The sequence below is a fragment of the Chiloscyllium plagiosum genome, chromosome 1 (assembly GCF_004010195.1).
Source record: "Chiloscyllium plagiosum isolate BGI_BamShark_2017 chromosome 1, ASM401019v2, whole genome shotgun sequence".
Lineage (NCBI taxonomy): Eukaryota > Metazoa > Chordata > Chondrichthyes > Orectolobiformes > Hemiscylliidae > Chiloscyllium > Chiloscyllium plagiosum.
Genome location: NC_057710.1, coordinates 40,790,513 through 40,810,137, shown reverse-complemented (window position 1 = coordinate 40,810,137; position 19,625 = coordinate 40,790,513). Strand labels below are relative to the sequence as shown.

The 19,625-nt window shown below is 41.6% G+C and overlaps 1 protein-coding gene and 1 long non-coding RNA gene across 4 annotated transcripts in view; one reads left to right on the top strand and one right to left on the bottom strand.

The window, feature by feature from the left end:
* LOC122541747 overlaps nt 1-9,673 on the top strand; it is a 28,888-nt gene extending 19,215 nt beyond the window's left edge. The window contains exon 3 of the long non-coding RNA XR_006309669.1: nt 9,614-9,673. This is a non-coding gene — a long non-coding RNA (uncharacterized LOC122541747). The remainder of the gene's footprint in view (nt 1-9,613) is intronic.
* nedd4l (NEDD4 like E3 ubiquitin protein ligase) overlaps nt 1-19,625 on the bottom strand; it is a 485,500-nt gene that overhangs the window by 406,065 nt on the left and 59,810 nt on the right. The gene's annotated exons all lie outside the window — the stretch shown is intronic.

The window sequence follows — 19,625 nt, the reverse complement described above, 5'->3', positions numbered from 1 at the left end:
GTGGATTGCTTTCAGCACAGCAAACCAATTTTTGACTTATTGTAGCCCCATCAACACCATTTCAGCTTCTCTTTTTTTCTCTTGCTTACTATTAATAATCCCTTTGCTTGCCCGCCTTTCTTTCCCCCTGTGGCTCCCTCTGTACAATCATCCTCACGTTTCCTCATGAGCCATTCAACTCGGCATGTACAGGCAATCAGACATTTTCTTCTCCAATAGGTTGCTTATATAGTCGTTTGGTGGTAAGATACACGGCAGGTAACATTCATTTTGGTGGGATAGCTCATCCATTCTGTTTGAAAGATTGACAAACACCATCTGAATACTTGCAAATTTAATCCCTCAAAACTTGCACATTAGTTCAATTTAGGCCAAGTTTTATCTATAACAATTCCCCAAAGTATAGAGTTTGAAAGAACAGCAGAATTTCTATAATATTACTGACAAAACCGGTTACAGGCAAGAAACTAGGAGTTCTAAATTTGCCAACAGCTTTTCTTAATCTGAGGCATTATTGATAAATTGTAATCTCCGCCTTCACAAGAGACAATTTAGTTGCGCTGTAAACTTTATAAAGAATCAATTTTTGAATTAAAATATCTGTCCTTCTACAATACTCCTTAACATAGACACAAGTAAAAAAAATTTTAACTAGTGAACAATAACTAGGCACCAAGGAGGGACAAGGGGGTGTGTAAAAGGGAGGGTATGGTCAAAAAGCAGAGTTTCAGCTCACGTTTGAAAGCAGTATTATATTTGACAAGTTAGAAGATAGAATGGATTCAAGGTAACAAGAGCATAGCATCCAGAAGAGGCAGCTCAATTATTTTGTGCATGATAGAATTGTCTATTTGTCCTGAAACCTAAGTACAAGATGATTTGTTCTCTCTGTAGTGCAATCTATTCCGATACATTCAAGGCTGCTGAGACTCTCAGTTGCCAGAAGCTCATGGATCGTACTACCAGCTCTCTCTCCCAATGGAAAGTACAAGATTAGATGCAGGAGAAAGCTTTCTCACTGCATTGTAGATTTGCATCAGAAACCTGGCTGACTCGAGACAAAAGCAAATGCCACGAAATGAATAAAAACACAAAACATTAGGAATGATCAATGGCCCAGCAGCTTTCGAGGAAGAATGAACCAAGGCCACGCTTCAAGGTGATGACCTTTCAAAACAGTTCAAGGAGTGGCCGAATACTTGATTCAGAACTGAAGTTTACAGGCAGCAGGGTTTCTGATACAGGAGGAGCCTGTCCAATGTGGACTGCTATGAAGGAGGGAGTTGAAGGATTTTCACCTAGTGACGCTGAAAGAACAGCATTATATTTCCAAATAAGGATGGCCAGTAGTTTGGAGGAAGAACTTGCAAGTGATGGTACGACTTATGCATGAGCCGCCTTTATCCTTCTAGTTGGTAGTGGCTTTGAGCTTCAAAGATGCAGTCTTAGGAATTTGGTGAAGTTCTGGAGTGCATCTCAAAGACGGTATATCATGTTGCAGAGTGTTAACAGTGAAGGCAGTGGGTGTTTGTAGATATAGTGCCAATCATGGCGGCTGCTTTGCTCTGGATGATGTCAAACCTTTTATCCAAATGGGGAGCAATCTATCACACTCCTGACTTTCCAGCTGGGACAAAGGCTTTGGGAAGTCAGGAGGTGAGTTATTCCCTGCACGATTCATATCCTCGGACCTCCCTTGTAGTCACATTGTTTGTACAGCGAGCACAGTTGAGTTTCTGGTCAATGTTAATCAAACAAGGAAGTTGAAATTGGGGAATTCAGTGATGGGCATGACATTGAAACTCAAGTGGCAATGACTAGATTCTCTCTTATTGGAAATGGTCACTATCTGGTATTTGATTAGCCTAAAATGTTACTCGCCACTTGTGATCCCAAACTTGGATACGATTCCAGCCTTGCTGCATTTGGATGTGCACTGCATCAGCATCTATGTATTTGTGAATGGTGCAGAATACTGTGCAATCATCAGAAAACATCCCCACTTCTGACCTTATAGAGTCATGGAGACGTACAGCATGGAAACAGACTCTTTGGTCCAACTTTTCCATGCCAACCAAATATCCCAATCTAATGTAGTCCCACCTGCCAGCACCTGGCCCATATGCCCACCTAGATGCCTCTTAAATGTTGCAATTGTACCAGCCTCCACCATTTCCACTGGCAACTCATTCCAAACACGCACCACCCTCTGCATGAAAAATGTTGCCCATTGGGTCTCTTTTATATTTTTCCTCGCTCACCCTAAACCTATGTCCTTTAGTTCTGGACTCTCCCACCCCTGGGAAAAGACCTTGTCTACTTATCCTATCCATGCCCCTTAGGATCTTGATAAACCTCAGCCTCCGATGCTCCAGGGAAAACAGCCCCAGCCTATTCAACCACTTCCTACACCTTAAATTATCCAACCCTGACAAATCTTTTCTGAACCTTTCAAGTTTCACAACATCCTTCCAATAGGAACGAGACCAGAATTGCATGCAATATTCCAAAAGTGGCCTAAGCAACATCCTGTAGAGCCGCAACATGACCTCCCAACTCCTGTATTTAATTCTCTGACCAATAAAAGAAAGCATACCAAACGCCTTTTTTCACTGTTCTATCTACCTGCACCTCCACTTTCAAGGAGCTATGCGCCTGCACTCCAAGGTCTCTTTGTTCAGTAACACTCCCTAGGACCTTACCATTAAGTGTACAAGTCCTGCTAAGATTTGCTTTCCCAAAATGCAGCACCTCGCATTTACCCAAATTAAACTCTGCCACTTCAGTCCATGGCCCATCTGATCAAGATCCCATTGTAATCTGAGGTAACGTTCTTCGCTATCCACTACACCTCCAATTTTGATGTCATCTGCAAACTTGCTAACTATATCTCCTATGTTCATATCCAAATCATTTCTATAAATGACAAAAAGCAGTGGTCACAGGCCTCCAGTCTGAAAAACAACCCTCCACCACCACCCTCTGTCTTCTACCTTTGAGCCAGTTCTGTATCCAAATGGCTAGTTCTCCCTGTATTCCATGAGATCTAGCCTTGCTAACCTGTCTCCCAAGGGGAATCTTGTCGAACGCCTTACTGAAGTCCAGATAGAACACATCTACCACTCTGCCCTCATCAATCCTCTTTGTTACCTCTTCAAAAATTTCAATGAAGTTTGTGAGACGTGATTTCTCACGCACAAAGCCATGCTGACTATCCCTAATCGGTCCTTGTCTTTCCAAATACATGTACATCCTGTCCCTCAGGATTCCCTCCAACAACTTGGCAAACATGAGGACTGCAGATGCTGGCGATTAGAGTCGAGTGTGTGGTGCTGGAAAAGCAATCCTGATGAGGGACGTTTGCCCAAAACATCGACTCTCCTGCTCCTCATATGCTGTCTGACCTGCTGCACTTTTCCAGCACCACACTCTCTCCAACAACTTGGCAAGTGAGGAGATAGTCATTGATAAAGCAACTAAAGATGCTTGGGCAGGTCACAACCCTGAGGAACTCCTGAAGTGATGTCCTGAAGCTGACATGACTGAACTCTCACAACCACAGCCATCTCTTTTTGTGCTAGGTATGATTCCAAACAGCAAAGTGCTTCCCTAATTTCCACTGACTCCAGTTTTGCTAGGGCTCTTTGATGCCATACTGAGTCAAATGTAGCTTTGATGGCAAAGATAGGTCGCTGTCACCACACCTTGGAGGAATTCAGCTCCTTTGTCCATGTTTGAACCAAGGCTGGAATTAGGTCAGGAGCTTTGTGCTCTTGGCAGAACCTAAACTGAGCATCAGTGGACTGGCTATTATAAAGCAAGTGCTGCTTGATAACACTGTTAACAATCTTTTCTGTCAGTTTACTGGGAGGGGAGTAAGGAGCACGAGGTCATGGAAAGAAGTTCATTTAACAGGGAATATGACACCAGAATACATTGAGAGATGAAGCATGACACAAAGTACTTGCAGAGGCAGAGGCAAACAATTGTCAAGTTAAGAGTAGTAATCAATACCTTCAAGAGAGCTGTATCATTATTTAACAACCAATCTGTAGGGGTTTCAAGGGAAAGGTCGTGGGGAGAATGGGGGAATGGTACTTGCTGAGGTGCTCTTGCAGACAGTCAACACAAATACAATAGGTTTCCTTCCGTGTTACAACCATTCTTTGGTCCAGCAATATAAGGATCAGAAAAGGTACTCATAAAAAGCTTCTAAGCATGAGTTTTGTTATAATTTCCAAGGGTAAATTGTCAACTAAAATAACCAAATTTACTAATGACCTTCTATTAAATGAAATACTTATAAGATTCCATCTTTTATACTTCCTGCTGAAACAAAAACCACTGCGAATAACATCCATTAACATGCAAATCATACTTCAATAAAAGCTAAACATCATTTTCAACAATCACTTTCAACAAAGATACTCCCTCCCTAACATTGTGAGTACACCCACACATGGACTGCAATCGTTCAAGAGGAGCAAAAAACTCTGGTTTGCCAGTCACGCTCACATCCCATAATGAATAAATACACATTTACACATCCATATAGACATGCACACATGTGGGTTTATGTAGCTACACAATTACACAACATGTTTTCTATTCAAACAGAGAAGGTCAAAAGTCCTAATTGACAACAGCTTTCATCTTTGTGATTCACGGTTATGATTTTTACCAGAAAAGCCTCCTCTCTGCCCTTAAAATGCAGTTTTGGAACTGGAATGCCAGAACCCTCAAGGACAAACCTAGCTGTGACACACCTCAATAAGATATCAACAATGGTGATCTCTGGCACTATAGCATCATTGCCCCAAGGGAGACAGGGCTGGCAGGACAAAGTACATTCAAAGTGCAAGGTGACTGTTACACCTTACTGCGGAAGGGTAAATTGGAGGAAGAACATTCACTCCATAGTCCTGCTTTCACCGACAAAACATATCAGTTGACCTTCTCAGCAAACCCCACTGTGGGATAAGCAAACACATCATCCCTTCAGTTCATTCTAATTGAGAAACAGCACATACATCCAAGGCTAGAAATAATGGATGTGAACAAACAGGAATTCTACTCCAGCCTATTTTCCTTTATCACAAAGGAACAAGCTGATTCTCCTTGATAACTTCAATGCTAGCATAGATCATGACCTGGTCATAACAAACAGTGCACGTAAGAGAAGCAAACAAGACCTTGCTCTGGGCATTGGCATCTGCTTGAATACATCATCACCTGACATGAGCAGATGACTGCTGGACTGCTGCCTAATCCACTCTACTATTTCAATCAGCCTGACCGTATCAATAGATTTTAAGAACACAGACCTTATTCAGTGAGTGCCTCAGTCAACCTGATGACATTCAATGAATAAATGCCCACAGGGCCTGGTCTGTTCCTGCAGCCACCATAAGCAGCACTTGAGAAGAGTTTAGGTTTTTCAGTCAGGAAACATCAAAACTGGTTTGACAGGAGACTCACAAGCCACTAGATCACAATGCAAGGTGGAAACCTCATCAATACGCAAAGGAAAGAAAGCAGGTTTACAAAAAAATTAAAGGTAAGATCCAACAAATAAAGCATGACATGAATAACTGATGGTGCATGGAAAGAGTTGGAAAACATCCAACAGACATGACATGTGTACATTTATTTCCAGAGTTCGACCATCTACACAGAAGGACCAAGCCCACTGAGAGCTAAGAATGGATTGGTGCAGTGCTTATCAAGAACAGAAACGCAGTGAATGCTTATTGGAATTTCTCGAACTGAGACTCAATCCTCATTGCGAGTACACTCAACCACGTCACATATCATGTTACCAGCCATCACCTCTACACAACTCCACCTAACAGTTGTTGAAAAGGCCATTAGACAGATCTGAACCAACAAAGTCACTGGCACACATAGAATCCTCAAGTATGGGGGTGGAGCATACTTGGCTCATACATCTTCATCTGTAAGGAAGAGAGTACATCAGTGGATCTCAGAGACTCCAAAACTGTGACCAGCTACAAGAAAATAAAAGCTACTGCAGTAACTACAGAGGGTTCGCCCTACTGTCCACCGCACAGAATGAGAATTGCAAAAGCCTTTCAGTCATTCTCTGCCACACTTTGTATCTTGACTAGTCATCTGAACTGCCATTCATCTTCGCATAGTTTCATGTTTTTATTTGACATTTTATGCTTTCTTCATCTTCTTCCATATACCACAGATGGTGTGCCCTGCTTTTAGAACTTTTCTTTAGAGTAGGAAAATACTTAGTGTCATGATTCACTGGGTAGTACACTGAAAGTTGAGCTCTGCTCTTCCAAGAGTCATTCCAAATTTAAAAGTTTTATCAAAGGAAGAAATGTGCCCATTTTCTTAGACCCAGACAAACATAAGATGTGGTCCAGGTTCCTGTACTGAAGAACAACAACTATTTATTACAAATGAATAGATTCTAGCTCAGATGTACAACTACAAAACATCACCTTCTAAATCTACGAGTTAAAACCTGCTTATCAAACTGCCCCGACAGTCACATACATATATAAAGAAAACATTATGGATGAAGGGAAAGACTTGGAAGGTAGTTCAATGGCTTTTGCCACTGGATTTGTCAAAATCATCTTCTGGCTTGACTACACTTGCTATTCATTGAAGTGTCTTCTCCAGGTACTTTCATTTCTTTGCAGGAGGCACTGTGTAAGACTCTGGTGCGGCCACATCTGGAGTATTGTGTGCAGTTTTGGTCGCCATACTATAGGAAGGATGTGGAGGCACTGGAACGGGTGCAGAGGAGGTTTACCAGGATGTTGCCTGGTATGGTAGGAAGATCGTATGAGGAAAGGCTGAGGCACTTGGGGTTGTTTTCATTGGAGAAAAGAAGGTTTAGGGGTGACTTGATAGAGGTGTATAAGATGATTAGGGGTTTAGATAGGGTCGACAGTGAGAATCTTTTTCCTTGTATGGAGTCAGCTATTACAAGGGGGCATAGCTTTAAATTAAGGGGGGGTAGGTACAGGACAGATGTTAGGGGTAGGTTCTTTACTCAGCGAGTCGTGAGTTCATGGAATGCCCTGCCAGTAGCAGTGGTGGACTCTCCCTCATTATGGGCATTTAAGCGGGCATTGGATAGGCATATGGAGGATAGTGGGCTAGTGTAGGTTAGGTGGGCTTGGATCGGCGCAACATCGAGGGCCGAAGGGCCTGTACTGAGCTGTATTCTTCTATGTTCTATGTTCTATGTAACTGGTTCACAACTTACAAACTCTTGAATTTGCTGATTAAACGCCAGAGTGCACAGTAATTGATGTAGGAAATCTAAGTGGCTTCCTTCAGGCATTTTTTTTTTAAATTCTGCTGCAAAGACACTATCGTCCCTTCACAAGTTCGAAGGCCTCTGGCCACATTGTTCACACCCAAAAGATGTTCACCTACCAAGGAGCCAATTGCATTAGTTGTTGGCTGGCAGCAGGCCTTTGTCATCACCTACTTGTCACAATTTCACATACCAAATAGCTGTTTGTTGACAGCCAAATCTCACTTTGTACCGAAACCCCAGTTGCAAGCCCACCGACAGTAACCTTACCCCACTTCTGGAACAAATAGCAGTGTAAATAGGACTTAAAATGAGCACCAGTAATTTGCTTTTAAAAAGCATAGCAATCTCTTGCACAATTCTCAGCTTTCACAGCAGTCCTTTCCCATTTCAGTCTTCAAACGAAAAAAAAAGTCTTTACATGAATGCTCTGAAATATCCCCTTAATTGTCTACAGCAATTCCAAGGATCATCTTGTGAAGACAGAGGGTATAGCTCAAATGCAAAATGACATTTTGCATTTATCTTCAACAGAAACAAGGATGGTGGAAATGTGGTGGAGGCAGATTCAACCGAGGCATTTTAGAGGGCTATGGATGATAATTTAAATAGAAACAACGTGTAGTGATAAGGTGAAAAAAGGCAGGAGGTTTGAAAGCAAGTTAAAATGTTCAGACTGCCACTACACACAAAAAACCAAATGATCTCCTCCTCCATTGAAGGAATTCTGTGATTCTATAATACTGGCACGACACTTCAGGACACATATGCAATCTTTAGACAGGGTACACAAGCATCTTACTAGAATGGTACAAAAGATCGAAGACTTCAGCTATACAAGTTGCTGCAGGAACTGCAATTGCTCTCAAGTGCACAAGCCTAACAGGGGTTTTCAAAGCTTCATTCAAAATCAAAATAAGTTTTATCAAACAAATAAGGAAAAGTGGTAACAACGGGATGAATGGTCTCCACTGCACCATACCATATAATGAGCTACATTTACAGCTGTCTACTCTTGCACAATTCTTGCACGGTGGCACAGTCATTAGCACTGCTGCCTCAAAGTGCCAGGGACTTGGGTTCAATTCCAGACTTGGGCATTCTCCCCACGTCTGCATGGGTTTCCTCCCGGTGTTCCAGCTTCCTCCCACAATCCAAAGATGTGCAGGTTAGGTGATGTGGACATGTTAAATTGCCCATAGTGTTAGTGTCAGGGGTAAAATGTTGGAAAATAGGACTGGGTGGGTTACTGTTCGGAGGGTCAGTGTGGACTTGTTGGGCCAAATGGGAACCTAATCTAAAACTGTTGTCAAGCAAAAACTCTGAAAATAACATTGGGCAAAGATTTAACTAATAATAACGGTGAGGTAAACAGCATTATGATATGTAAAACAGACAGCAACGTTTGCCAAGGGTACACGCATATTTAAATATGAAAATTAATGCTGCATTGTTCTGTAATGGAAAATGGCATCTCATAATCTAGGTTCCATTCAATATATTCAGTGTGAAATTCTTGCGCTTGTATTATTGGAATAGACTGAACTCAACACAAAGTTCGGGTTTGACCATTTCAACCCAGGAAAAGTTTATTACAGCATGTTAAGTATTAACTGCTGTCATGCAACCTTGCTTGCACTGAACTTCTACAAATGAAACCTCTAATTCTAACTTTTAACTCTTGTATTTTTGCAAGTTAAATTACTAACATGAACAAAACAGCAGAAGGTTAAATACAGTCACTACCAACAAAGTAACATAATATTGCACAACAGCTGCACAATGTACCATGATGTTCATTTTTAAACAAATTCATAGAATGCGTGAAAGCAGGTCATTCAGCCCATCGAATCCACACCATCCTTCCAAAGAGCATCCCACTCAAATCCACCCCTTCCCCCACCATATCCCTGTAACTCCACACTTGCCATGGTGAACTCTAGCCTGCACATCACTGGACACTATGCACAATCTTCTATGGCCAACTCACCTAAAACTGCACACCTTTGGACTGTTGAAGGAAACCAGAGCACCTGGAGGAAACCCACACAGACACAGGAGAATGTGCAAACTCCACACAATCATCCAAGGCTGGAATCGAACCTGGGTCCTTGGTGTTGTGAGGCAGCCATGCTAACCACTGAGCTACCATGCCACCCAAATTCTTCTTTGGTTGGGAAAGTTGAAGGTCCTGAAGGTAATTTTCAAATCCTTCCTTATGAAGCAACACAACAAAGTTACAGTATTGATATCAATCTGTTTCACAAACACCAGCAAAACTAATATATTGCTATTTATTTCATTTAGGAACCCGACAGTACAAATGGCTACCACTTGATATCCAAAAAAAAATCTACCTGATGAAGCAAGAACAAGGAACTTAAGTACTTTTGCATGAAGTCATTTTTGAGTGGGGATTATTTCAGCAAAAATAGATAGCATTATCCTCTAAAACCATGATGCATACTATATTGATCAGTTGGAGGGGAGCTCCAAAAACCAGCATAATTTGACAGTATTTATACATTTTATCTTGGTTAACATTTATCTCAACATGTTTGAGAGACACCCTGCTGTGCAGAAATTCACACGAAAAACAATAATGACAGTACCCAAAAGGTAAATCAGAGCAGTTGCACAGCCCAAACACACAAAACTAAGGTATAGAAATGAGTTGAAAGTTCTTCATTTTTATTTGTAAACAAAAATTGCACGTTAATAGATGGGTGCTTTGAAGATAACAATCAATAAACAGTGGGTTGAAGAAAGCCAAAATGTTTTAGACTTAATACACTAAATGTTAGCTGTTCCACTCATGTGCCTTGAATGAGTTCCAGGAAACAATGTACTTCATAATAAAGGTAGAACAAACAAACTAATTGTGTACTTTGTATGACATTTTTTTTTGTGTGGGGAATCATTCCCTGAAGAGAGTATTATTGTAGTTATTTGCACAAACACCAGGAAAACCTCCATAGGGTCTCCAGCATTTGAGGACAGGAATCAGGGGAACGCTTCCAATCTTCTCCTGTTTGCTATCGCCCCTAACGACAATTGGGCAGAATCAGTGAGGAACTGCTTCTCCAATCACAGGCTGTTTCTCTCCTGCATTTACTAATGATAGACTCATCAGCAGCAAACATGAGGGAGAACTAGCCTGTGGTTGTAAAGATAACCAACTGTTGAGAAGTCTTTTGCCTGGATTGTGTGGGCACCAACCATAGGAAGCACCAAAGAAACCGCCAGGGCGATGGGGAGGTGGAGGTAATATAAGCTTATATATATTTTCAGGAGCTCCTACTTGGGGAGAAAAGCAGTGCTTGCTACTGCAATAAAGACTACCTATTTAAATCTCAGATTTGAAGTAAATTCTGAAATGCAGAAAAGGGATTGCACAGTTCTGTACAGTAGCACATAGAAGTAAATGAATCACTGCAGTTTGACTCGATCCAGCAAACAAACCAGATATTTCTTACCTGCACAAGATAATATTTACATACATTTCAGGCACTGAAAGAGCCCAATAACTAAACATCCCCAGTTAACTTCCAACAGAAAGACCTTGGACAGTGATCTTTTCCCATTGTGCCTTGACAGCAGCTGCCCCAGGCTTTCGTGCATCCCTCAGTACATCGTTCTCATCCTTGAAATGTGCCAGTATACAACACCCGTTGAGGTCAACTCCTTGTGTTGGAAGTATTCCAGCTTTGTTAGTGGGGCAAAGGAAAATGTGGTTGGGACCTCAATGGTCTGAATTTATGTTTAGGATGATAGGTTTTTGTTATTGTAACTGTATGCCTTAGTTACTTTTAAAAAAGTCTGTCGATAGCTTCTGTCTGTTGTCTTATGCAAATTTAAAAACCATGATATCTAAGAAATTAATGTTTTCCCTATGTGTTGTGACTGAGTTAATTGAACAATTTGGATTCTGCTTGCATTTGTATTATAGCTCATACGACAAGATAAATAAACAGGAAGGTACTGTTACATCACAATGAAATTTTTTTGTGACAATGGAGATTTTCTGAAAATCAAAAAGGGTCCTCTCAAGAAAGTGTTCAACAAAAAAAAACACAAAAGAATTATGACCTAGACTCTTGACATTACTGAAGGAAAGCTCTTCAGTCTCACTTACCTCATATCAAAAACAAAGCCCTCATCTGCAAGTGTCTATAGTGACGATGCTGCACAAGCATGGAGATTCCAAAATACCTTCATTGACAAATAGAGAGATTTCCTTACGCTGATACAGAGTCTGGTATGACTATGTCATGTCCAGGATATCGTAATATAATTATCAATCAGAATTGGCAATATAATGCTGGAGGTTGTTGATAGCTTCACAAACCTTGGCTTCAGAATCTCCAGCGAACTGTCACTTGATTCTCAAATCAATACATGCATTGCAAATGGTTCAGCTGTCACCTCCAAGCTGAGTGAGTCAGTGTGGAATAACAGCAACCCAATGGACAACACACAACTGCAAGTCTACCAAGCCTGTATCTGCAACGCACACTTCTCCAGTGGTGAGATCTGGACAATATCTGCTAGAAGAATGAAAAGGTTGACCAGTTTGTGTTTTCATTGTCTCAAACAAATTTTCAGCATCTCCTGCAGGATAAGGTCACCAACTCAAAAGTTCTGTCTTGCCCTAGGTTCCATTAGCACACACTCACTAGTCAAGGAATCCCACATTAAGCATTGCTTAACATTGTTGCTCACTAAGGTACCAACTATACATCACAGATGGAAGGCTGCTGCTGAAATTATATAAATAAGGAAGCATATCATCTCCGTTCTCAGCCAAGATAACCCAGGTTACCATCCTAGGCCTCATTATCTTCATTCCATCAGGTCTAATGTGGGGATACTTGCTGATCATTACACTTTACTCAGCATCACTCATACTCGTCAGTTAATGACACTGTCCATGCCCATTCATTACAGGACCTGGGCATTCAACCTTAAGTTAACACAAGGCAACGTACATTCACATACACAGATGGCAAGGGAGAATCTAAACTTGTTCCTTGGCAACAAGAGAGCAGTACCATCAATTAATCCACCACAATCAACTGCACAAGGATTACCACCGACCAGAAACTGAACTAGACCAGCTGTATAGATATACTGAGGCAAGAACAAGCAGCTAACAGTCTGGGAATTCTGCAAAGAGTACTTCACCTCCTGGCTCAGTGCAGATAAAACAAAGATTGATGGTGTTATTGATAGAGAGGAGGAAGGTCTCAGGCTACAGTCTGATATGAATCAACTGGTAAATTATGCAGAGGAATGACAGATGAAATTTAATTCCAATGACTGGTCGGCGTGGACGGGTTGGACCGAAGGGTCTGTTTCCATGCTGTACATCTCTATGACTCTAAGTGAGAGGTGGTTTTGAGAGATTTACTAAGGGAAGGATATCCACAATGAATGGTAGAACCTTAGGGAGAACAGAGAAACAAAGGGGCCTTGGTGTACAAGTCAATGGATTCCTGAAGGTGGCAGCACAGGTAGGCAGGGTGTTGAAGGCGACATATGGGATGCTTGCCTTCATTAGCTGGTGTGTAAAATATAGGAACAAAGTATTGTAACAACTTTATAAAACATTGGCTCGACCACAGATGTAATTCTGTGTACAGTTCTGGTCGCCACACTATTAGAGAGGGTGCAGAGGAGAACCACCATTCATTTATGTTGTCTAGAATAAGAAGTGTCCGTCATGCAGAGAGACTCGATAGATTGGGTTTGTTTGCCTGGGAGCAGAGAAGACTGAGTAGGTATCTGATTGAGATAATCAAATTTATGAGAGGCAGAGACACAGTAGATCATGAGAATCTCTTCTCCCATGGCAGACAGACCAGAGGGCACAAGTTTAAAAGGTAAAGAGCATGTAAATTCAAGGAGATACGAGAAAGAATGTTTTCATCCAAGTGATTGACTTGAGAGAGTGGTGAGGCAAGTATTCTTGCAACTTTCAGAAATATGTTGAAAAGTACTTAAAATGGCAGAGCATAATAGATTATGAACGAAGTGCGGGTAAATGGGATTTGTGTTGTTTGGTGTATTTTGATTGGCATAAATATGATGGGCTGAAAGACCTATTTCTATACTTTGTGAAGCCCCTCCCCCGCAAAGCCCTTTCCTCATTTGCAAAGCTGAAGTTAGAAACATGTCAGAATACTTTCCATTTGCCTGGGTGACTGCAGCTCCAACAACACTGAAGGGGCTCAAAATCATTCAGGATAAAGCAGCTGACTCAATAGGTACCCCAGCTATCACTCTGAACACTCACTCACTCCACAGCTGATAAACAGTGGCAGCATTGTGGACCATTCACAAGAAGCACGACAGCAACTCACCAAATGCCCCTCAACAGCACCTTCAAAATTTTCAACCTCCACCACTTAGAAAGACAAGGGCAGCAAATGTAATGGGAAGACCATCACCTGCAAGCTCCCATCCAAGCTACACACCATCCTGACGTGGAACCATTTCGCTGTTGCTTCACCATGGCTGACTCAAAGTCCTGACTGAACAGCATTATGGGTTGCGCCTACAACACATGGACTGCAGCAGTTCAAGGCAGCTCGCCATTGTCTTCTCAATATGGACAAGAAAAAGTGACACCACATCCCATAAATAAATATTTTAAAAAACTTTTTAACTCACCTCTATTAGGTGAGTCTATCCATGAGCAAGCCAGATTTTACATCTCAGTTGATATGTATCACAGAGTTGGTCAAAAAGCTAACATTTTCACAGCTAAACTAATTATTATCCAACTGTTCATGCCAAGTATACAGCCTAACTAAAGATATAAATCACTTCCTGAAAGGTTAGAGCTATCACCTCCAAGAAACAAAAAGAGGAATAAAGACTGAAAATGCTCAAGTATCATTTGTGAAAAACAGAATTGAAATTTCATGACAGTGGCCTTTCACCAGAGATGGCAAAATCTAGAGATGGTTTATGTTTTAAACAGGGGCTGAAAAGGTCGAGGAAAAAGAGCAAATAGAAACAGAAATGATAGTGTGGAAGGTTGGCCAAATTAAGTGACAAATGGAATAATGGTGCTGGACAAACAATCAGTTATAGCTCAATATAGCCAAGCCATGAAGAAGAAAACATTACTTTTCAATGTTTAGTTGATTTTATTTACAGAGATGCACATTGCATACATACTTCAAATCAACAATTCTTCTTTCATTCAAACAAGTACTGATGAACCCCCAGTTAACATACACTGCATGAATATAATGAACTCCAATGTTGTTTTTCATTTCACAAGCCGTGACCATCACTGGACTAGGCCTGACTGTATTGCTTCTCCCAATTCCCCTTGATCTTTAAATGAGAGCTGGTCAGAGGTCAGAGAAACACAAGACTGGTCAACAGGAGGTTTCAAGGGCCATGATAAAATTGCTCTCAACAACTCCTGCCCTTGATCAAAAGGGGATCAAAATTGTGAACTCCAAGCTGAATCTGAAAAGCTGTGAAGTATTTGATTGACTGTATGGTTAGTAAGTTTGCAGATAGCACTAAAATAGTGGACAGTGAAGAAGATCATCTCAGAGTACAGTAAGACCTTAATCAGATAGGCCAATGGGCCAAGGAGTGGCAGATGGAGTTTTATTTAGATAAACGTGAGGTGCTACATTTTGGTTAGGCAAGGTCAGGCCTTATACACTTAATGGTAGAATTCTGGGATGTGTTGCCAAACAAAGAAACTTGGAGGTGCAGGTTCATCATTCCTTGAAAGTGAAGTCACAAGTAAACAGGGTAATTAAGGTCGCACTTGGTACCCTGCCTTTATTGGTCTGAGAATTGAGTACAACAGTTGGGAGGTCATGTTGCGGGGATACAGGACATTGGTTTGGCCACTATTAGTTTGCTGTTCACTCTTCGAAAGGAAGGATGTTGTGAAGGGTTCAGAAAATATTTATAAGGATGTTGCCTGGTCTGGAGGGCTTGAGTTATAGGGAAAACCTGAACAGGCTGCGGTTTTTCGTTGAAGCATTAGAGGCTGAGGGGTGGCTTTAGAAGTTTATAAAATCATGAGGGGCATAATTAAGTTGAATAGCCAAGGTTATTTTCGAGGGTGGGTGAGTCCAAGACTAGAGGGCATACTTTAAAGTGCGAGGAGAAAGATTTTAAAGGGACCTATGGGGAGATGTTTTCACAGAGGATGGTGCAAGTATGGAATGAGCTGTAAAAGGAAGTAGTGGAGGCTGGTACAATTACATTTAAAAGGCTTCTGGATGGGTACACGAATGTGAAAGATTTAGAGGGATATGGGCCAAATGCTGGCAAATGAGACTAAATCAGATTGGGATGTCATGTCAGCATGGGCGAGTTGGACCGAAGGGTCTGTTTCCCTGCTGTATGACTCAGGAAGTGCTAATCATTGAGCTTAACTGTTTCCTGTACAGTTAAGGTCAAGCTCAGAGGACAGAGAACTCAGAGCACAGATAGCACAAATAGTTCAAATTCCACCGCAGCAATTGGTAGTATATTACTTCAATTAACTAGTCTGGAATATAAAGCAAGCGTCAATAACAGTGACCATGAAACTATGTTATGAAAATTTGTCTGGCTCACACTCATTCGTTTAAATCTTCCATTCTTATCCAGGTTGGTCTTCATATAACACCAGATCATAATGTGACTGTGGGGTTGACTCATAACCTGGCCTCTTAAATGGACCAACCACTATTCAGTTCAAGGGCAATTGGGGTGGGGTGAGGAGGAATAATCCTGGCCAATCCAAAGGAAGAATAAAGAAGTTTGCAAAACACTCTCACAACCTGCACTTGGTCACCCCAACAGAGAAGGGAACATAACTTGAACAGAGTACAGTGTAACAAAATAAGCACCAATAAGTTACAGTTTCGCTGAAGAGTTTTAGACTGTAATTGTTTAAAAAAGCCAAACAAAAAAGGACAGGCATGACATCTTATAAATACCTTATATTGCTTGTACACCTGGATGTCCTGGGAAGCCTATGGATATTCTGAACAATTGAGAAATGGATTGGAGTATCAAAAACAGAAATAAGGTTTGGAACAATGAAAAGGGAGGGAAAGTGAACTTGTTTGGTGTCGCAGAAATGTTATGGAACAACACATGCAGATAGGTTGGAAGGACAAATGGAATGAAGCGATTGGAAAGAGAACAGTGGTGTAGGAAGTGGACAGGTCGACTTAAGGACCCTGTCAAGTGCAGAGAATAGGGAGTTTCTGTTTGCTGAAGAAAGAAGATGCATGACTCTTTGGGGTCCTCAATCACAAAATACATCTCAACCAAAATCTCACAGGCAACCCTTGTTCCATACAAAGTACATGATTACTATTTGTACCAAGAATACCAGCTTGCTATGTTTTCAAACCACTACATCAAAATATTTTAGTACATTTTGATGTAGTTTTATGCAAATGCCTATTGAAAAGAAACTGCGACGAGGTCTATATTTTGATTCAAGATAAGCCATTGTAACACCTTGTAACTATGGTCACGCTTAGATCTTAATTTTGCTGTTTCACTATTGCCAATAAGGATGAAACATCTCAAACGTATTCTACTTAGGAAAAAAAAATTAATGATGCGAGCCAATAATTTATTTCCCAAAAAACTAACAAGAGGGAAAAATATGCTTGATCTCATCCTTACCAATCTGCCAGCTGCAGATACATGCAAGTAACAGCATCAGTAACAGTGACCACCGTCCTTGTGGAGATTAAGTCCCACCTTCATATTGAGAATAACCTCCATCGTGTTGTGAGGCACTATCATCATGCTAAATAGGACAGATTTTAAACAGACCTATGAACTCAAGACTGGACATCCATGAGGCATTGTGGGGCAATAACAGAAGAATTTTCCTCCAGCAAAATCTGCAATCTCATACCCCCCACTCAACCAATACCATCAAGCCAGGGGATCAACAGTGGTTCAATGGAGACCACAGTACGGCATGCCAGAAGCAGAACAAAGAAAATCTAATATTGTAATATCAACTTGGTGAAGCTATCAAACAGGGCTGCTTGTATGCCAAACAGCATAAGCACCAAGTGAGAGGAAAGCAATCCCATAATCAACAGATCAAATCTAAGCTCTGCAGCTCTTCCACATCAAACGGTCATTTGTGGTGGACAGTTAAACAACTTAATGGAGGAGAAGACTCCACAAATATCCCCATCCTCAAGGATGGAAGAGCTCAGCACATCACTGCAAAATATAAGGCTGAAGCTTTTGCAGCAATCTTCAGTCAGGTACCTGTCTTCAGCCAATTTGATTCACTCCATATGATATCAAGAAATGATTGGAGTCACCAGATATCACAAAAGTTGTGGGTCAACATTCTGCAATAGTAGTGAAGACCTGCTTCCCTAGCCAAGTGCTTCCAATACAGTTACAAAACTGGCATCTACTGGACAATGGGAAAAATTGCCCAGATAGGTCCTACACACAAATGGCAAGCCAAATCCAACCCAGCCAATGCCCACCCCATCAGCCTACTCCCAATCATCAGTAAATAGATGAAAGGTATCATCAATAATGCTATCAAGCAGCACCTACTCAGGAATAACCTGCTCAGTGGTGCCCAGCATGGGTTCTGCCAAAATCACTCAGCTCCTGACCTCATTCCAGCCTTGGTTCAAATATGGACAAAAAAGAGCTGAATTCCAGTGTGAGGGGAGAGTGATAGCCTTTAACATCAAGGCCACATTCAATCAAGTATGGCTTTAAAGGGTTGGCTAGAGTCATAGTTGACACATAGGAAGACGGTCATGTTGAAGGTCAGTTATCTCAGCTCCTGGACATCTCTGTAGGAGTTCCGCAAGGTTGTATCCTAGGCTCAACCATCTTCAGCTGCTTCAATGACCTTTCTTCCATAAAGTCAGAAGTGGGGATGTTCAGCACTGTTCACTTTTCCTCAGATCCTGAAGCAGTCAGTGTTCAAATGAAGCAAGAACTGGATAATATCCAGGCTTGGGATGACAAGCGGCAAGTAACATTCATGCTTCACATATCCCATGGAATGACCATCTCCAATAAGCAATAATCTAATCATCACCCCTTGACATTTAATGACATTATGATCACTGAATCCCCCACTATCAACATCTTTGGGGTTACCATAGACCAGAGGCTAGGAATATTGTGGTGAGCAGACATTTCCTCACTTTCAAATGCCCACCATCCACCAAGGCACAACTCAGGGGTCTGATGGAATATTCCACACTTGCCTGGGTGGGTGCAGCTCCAACACTCAAGCAGCTTGACACCATCCAGATCAAAGCACATCCACAAGCATCCATTCCTGTCACCACCATTGCTCAGTAGCAGCAAAGCCTGCTACCAAAACGATGCATTATAGAAATTTACCAAAATTCCTAAGACAACACCTTCCAACCATTCCCATCTAGAAGGACAATGGCAGCAGATATGTAATACCACCACCTGTCAGTATGCCTCCAAGCCACTCACCATCCTGACTTGGAAATATATCATCGTTCCTTCACTGTTGCTGTGTCACAATCCTGGAATTTCCTTCCTAATGGCGTTGTGGTCAATGCATAGCAGATGGACTGCAGCAGTTTAACAAGGCAGCTCACCACCACTTTCTCAAGGGCAACTGGGGATGGACAATAAATAGTGGGCCAGCCAGCAATGCCCAGTCCCACAGGTGAGTAAAACAAACTGTAATCTCAGGATCATCAATAAAAATAAAAATCTAACCTTCTTCGTCAAACATGGTTATTATTCTACATATACACATTTTTATTTGGTGCCAGTACCATGTTTCCTGGAAATAAACCTCAGCCAATAGATTTCTGACAGCATATTATTTACCAGACGTCTTCAATACCTTGCCAAGAATCCCATAAATTGTCAATTAGCAACCGACTACATGACCAGCGTGTAGTTAAAACTGAATGCATTCCCAAAAATGAAAGATGCATTTTCAGTATATAACAATTGCCTATTGTTTGTAAAACTTCGAGGAGAAAGTGAGGACTGCAGATGCTGGAGATCAGAGCTGAAAATGTGTTGCTGGAAAGGCGCAGCAGGTCAGGCAGCATCCAGGGAACAGGAGAATCGACGTTTCGGGCATAAGCCCTTCTTCAGGAATGAGGAAAGTTTGTCCAGCAGGCTAAGATAAAATGTAGGGAGGAGGGACTCGGGGGAGGGGCGTCGGAAATGTGATAGGTGAATTCTGTGCAGAGGAGATGACCGGGGGGTGCAGTGAGAGAGGGACTCACTGAAATCTTTGTAGAGGGAGGAAGAGAGCTTCTTCAAGGAAGGCATCCTTGTA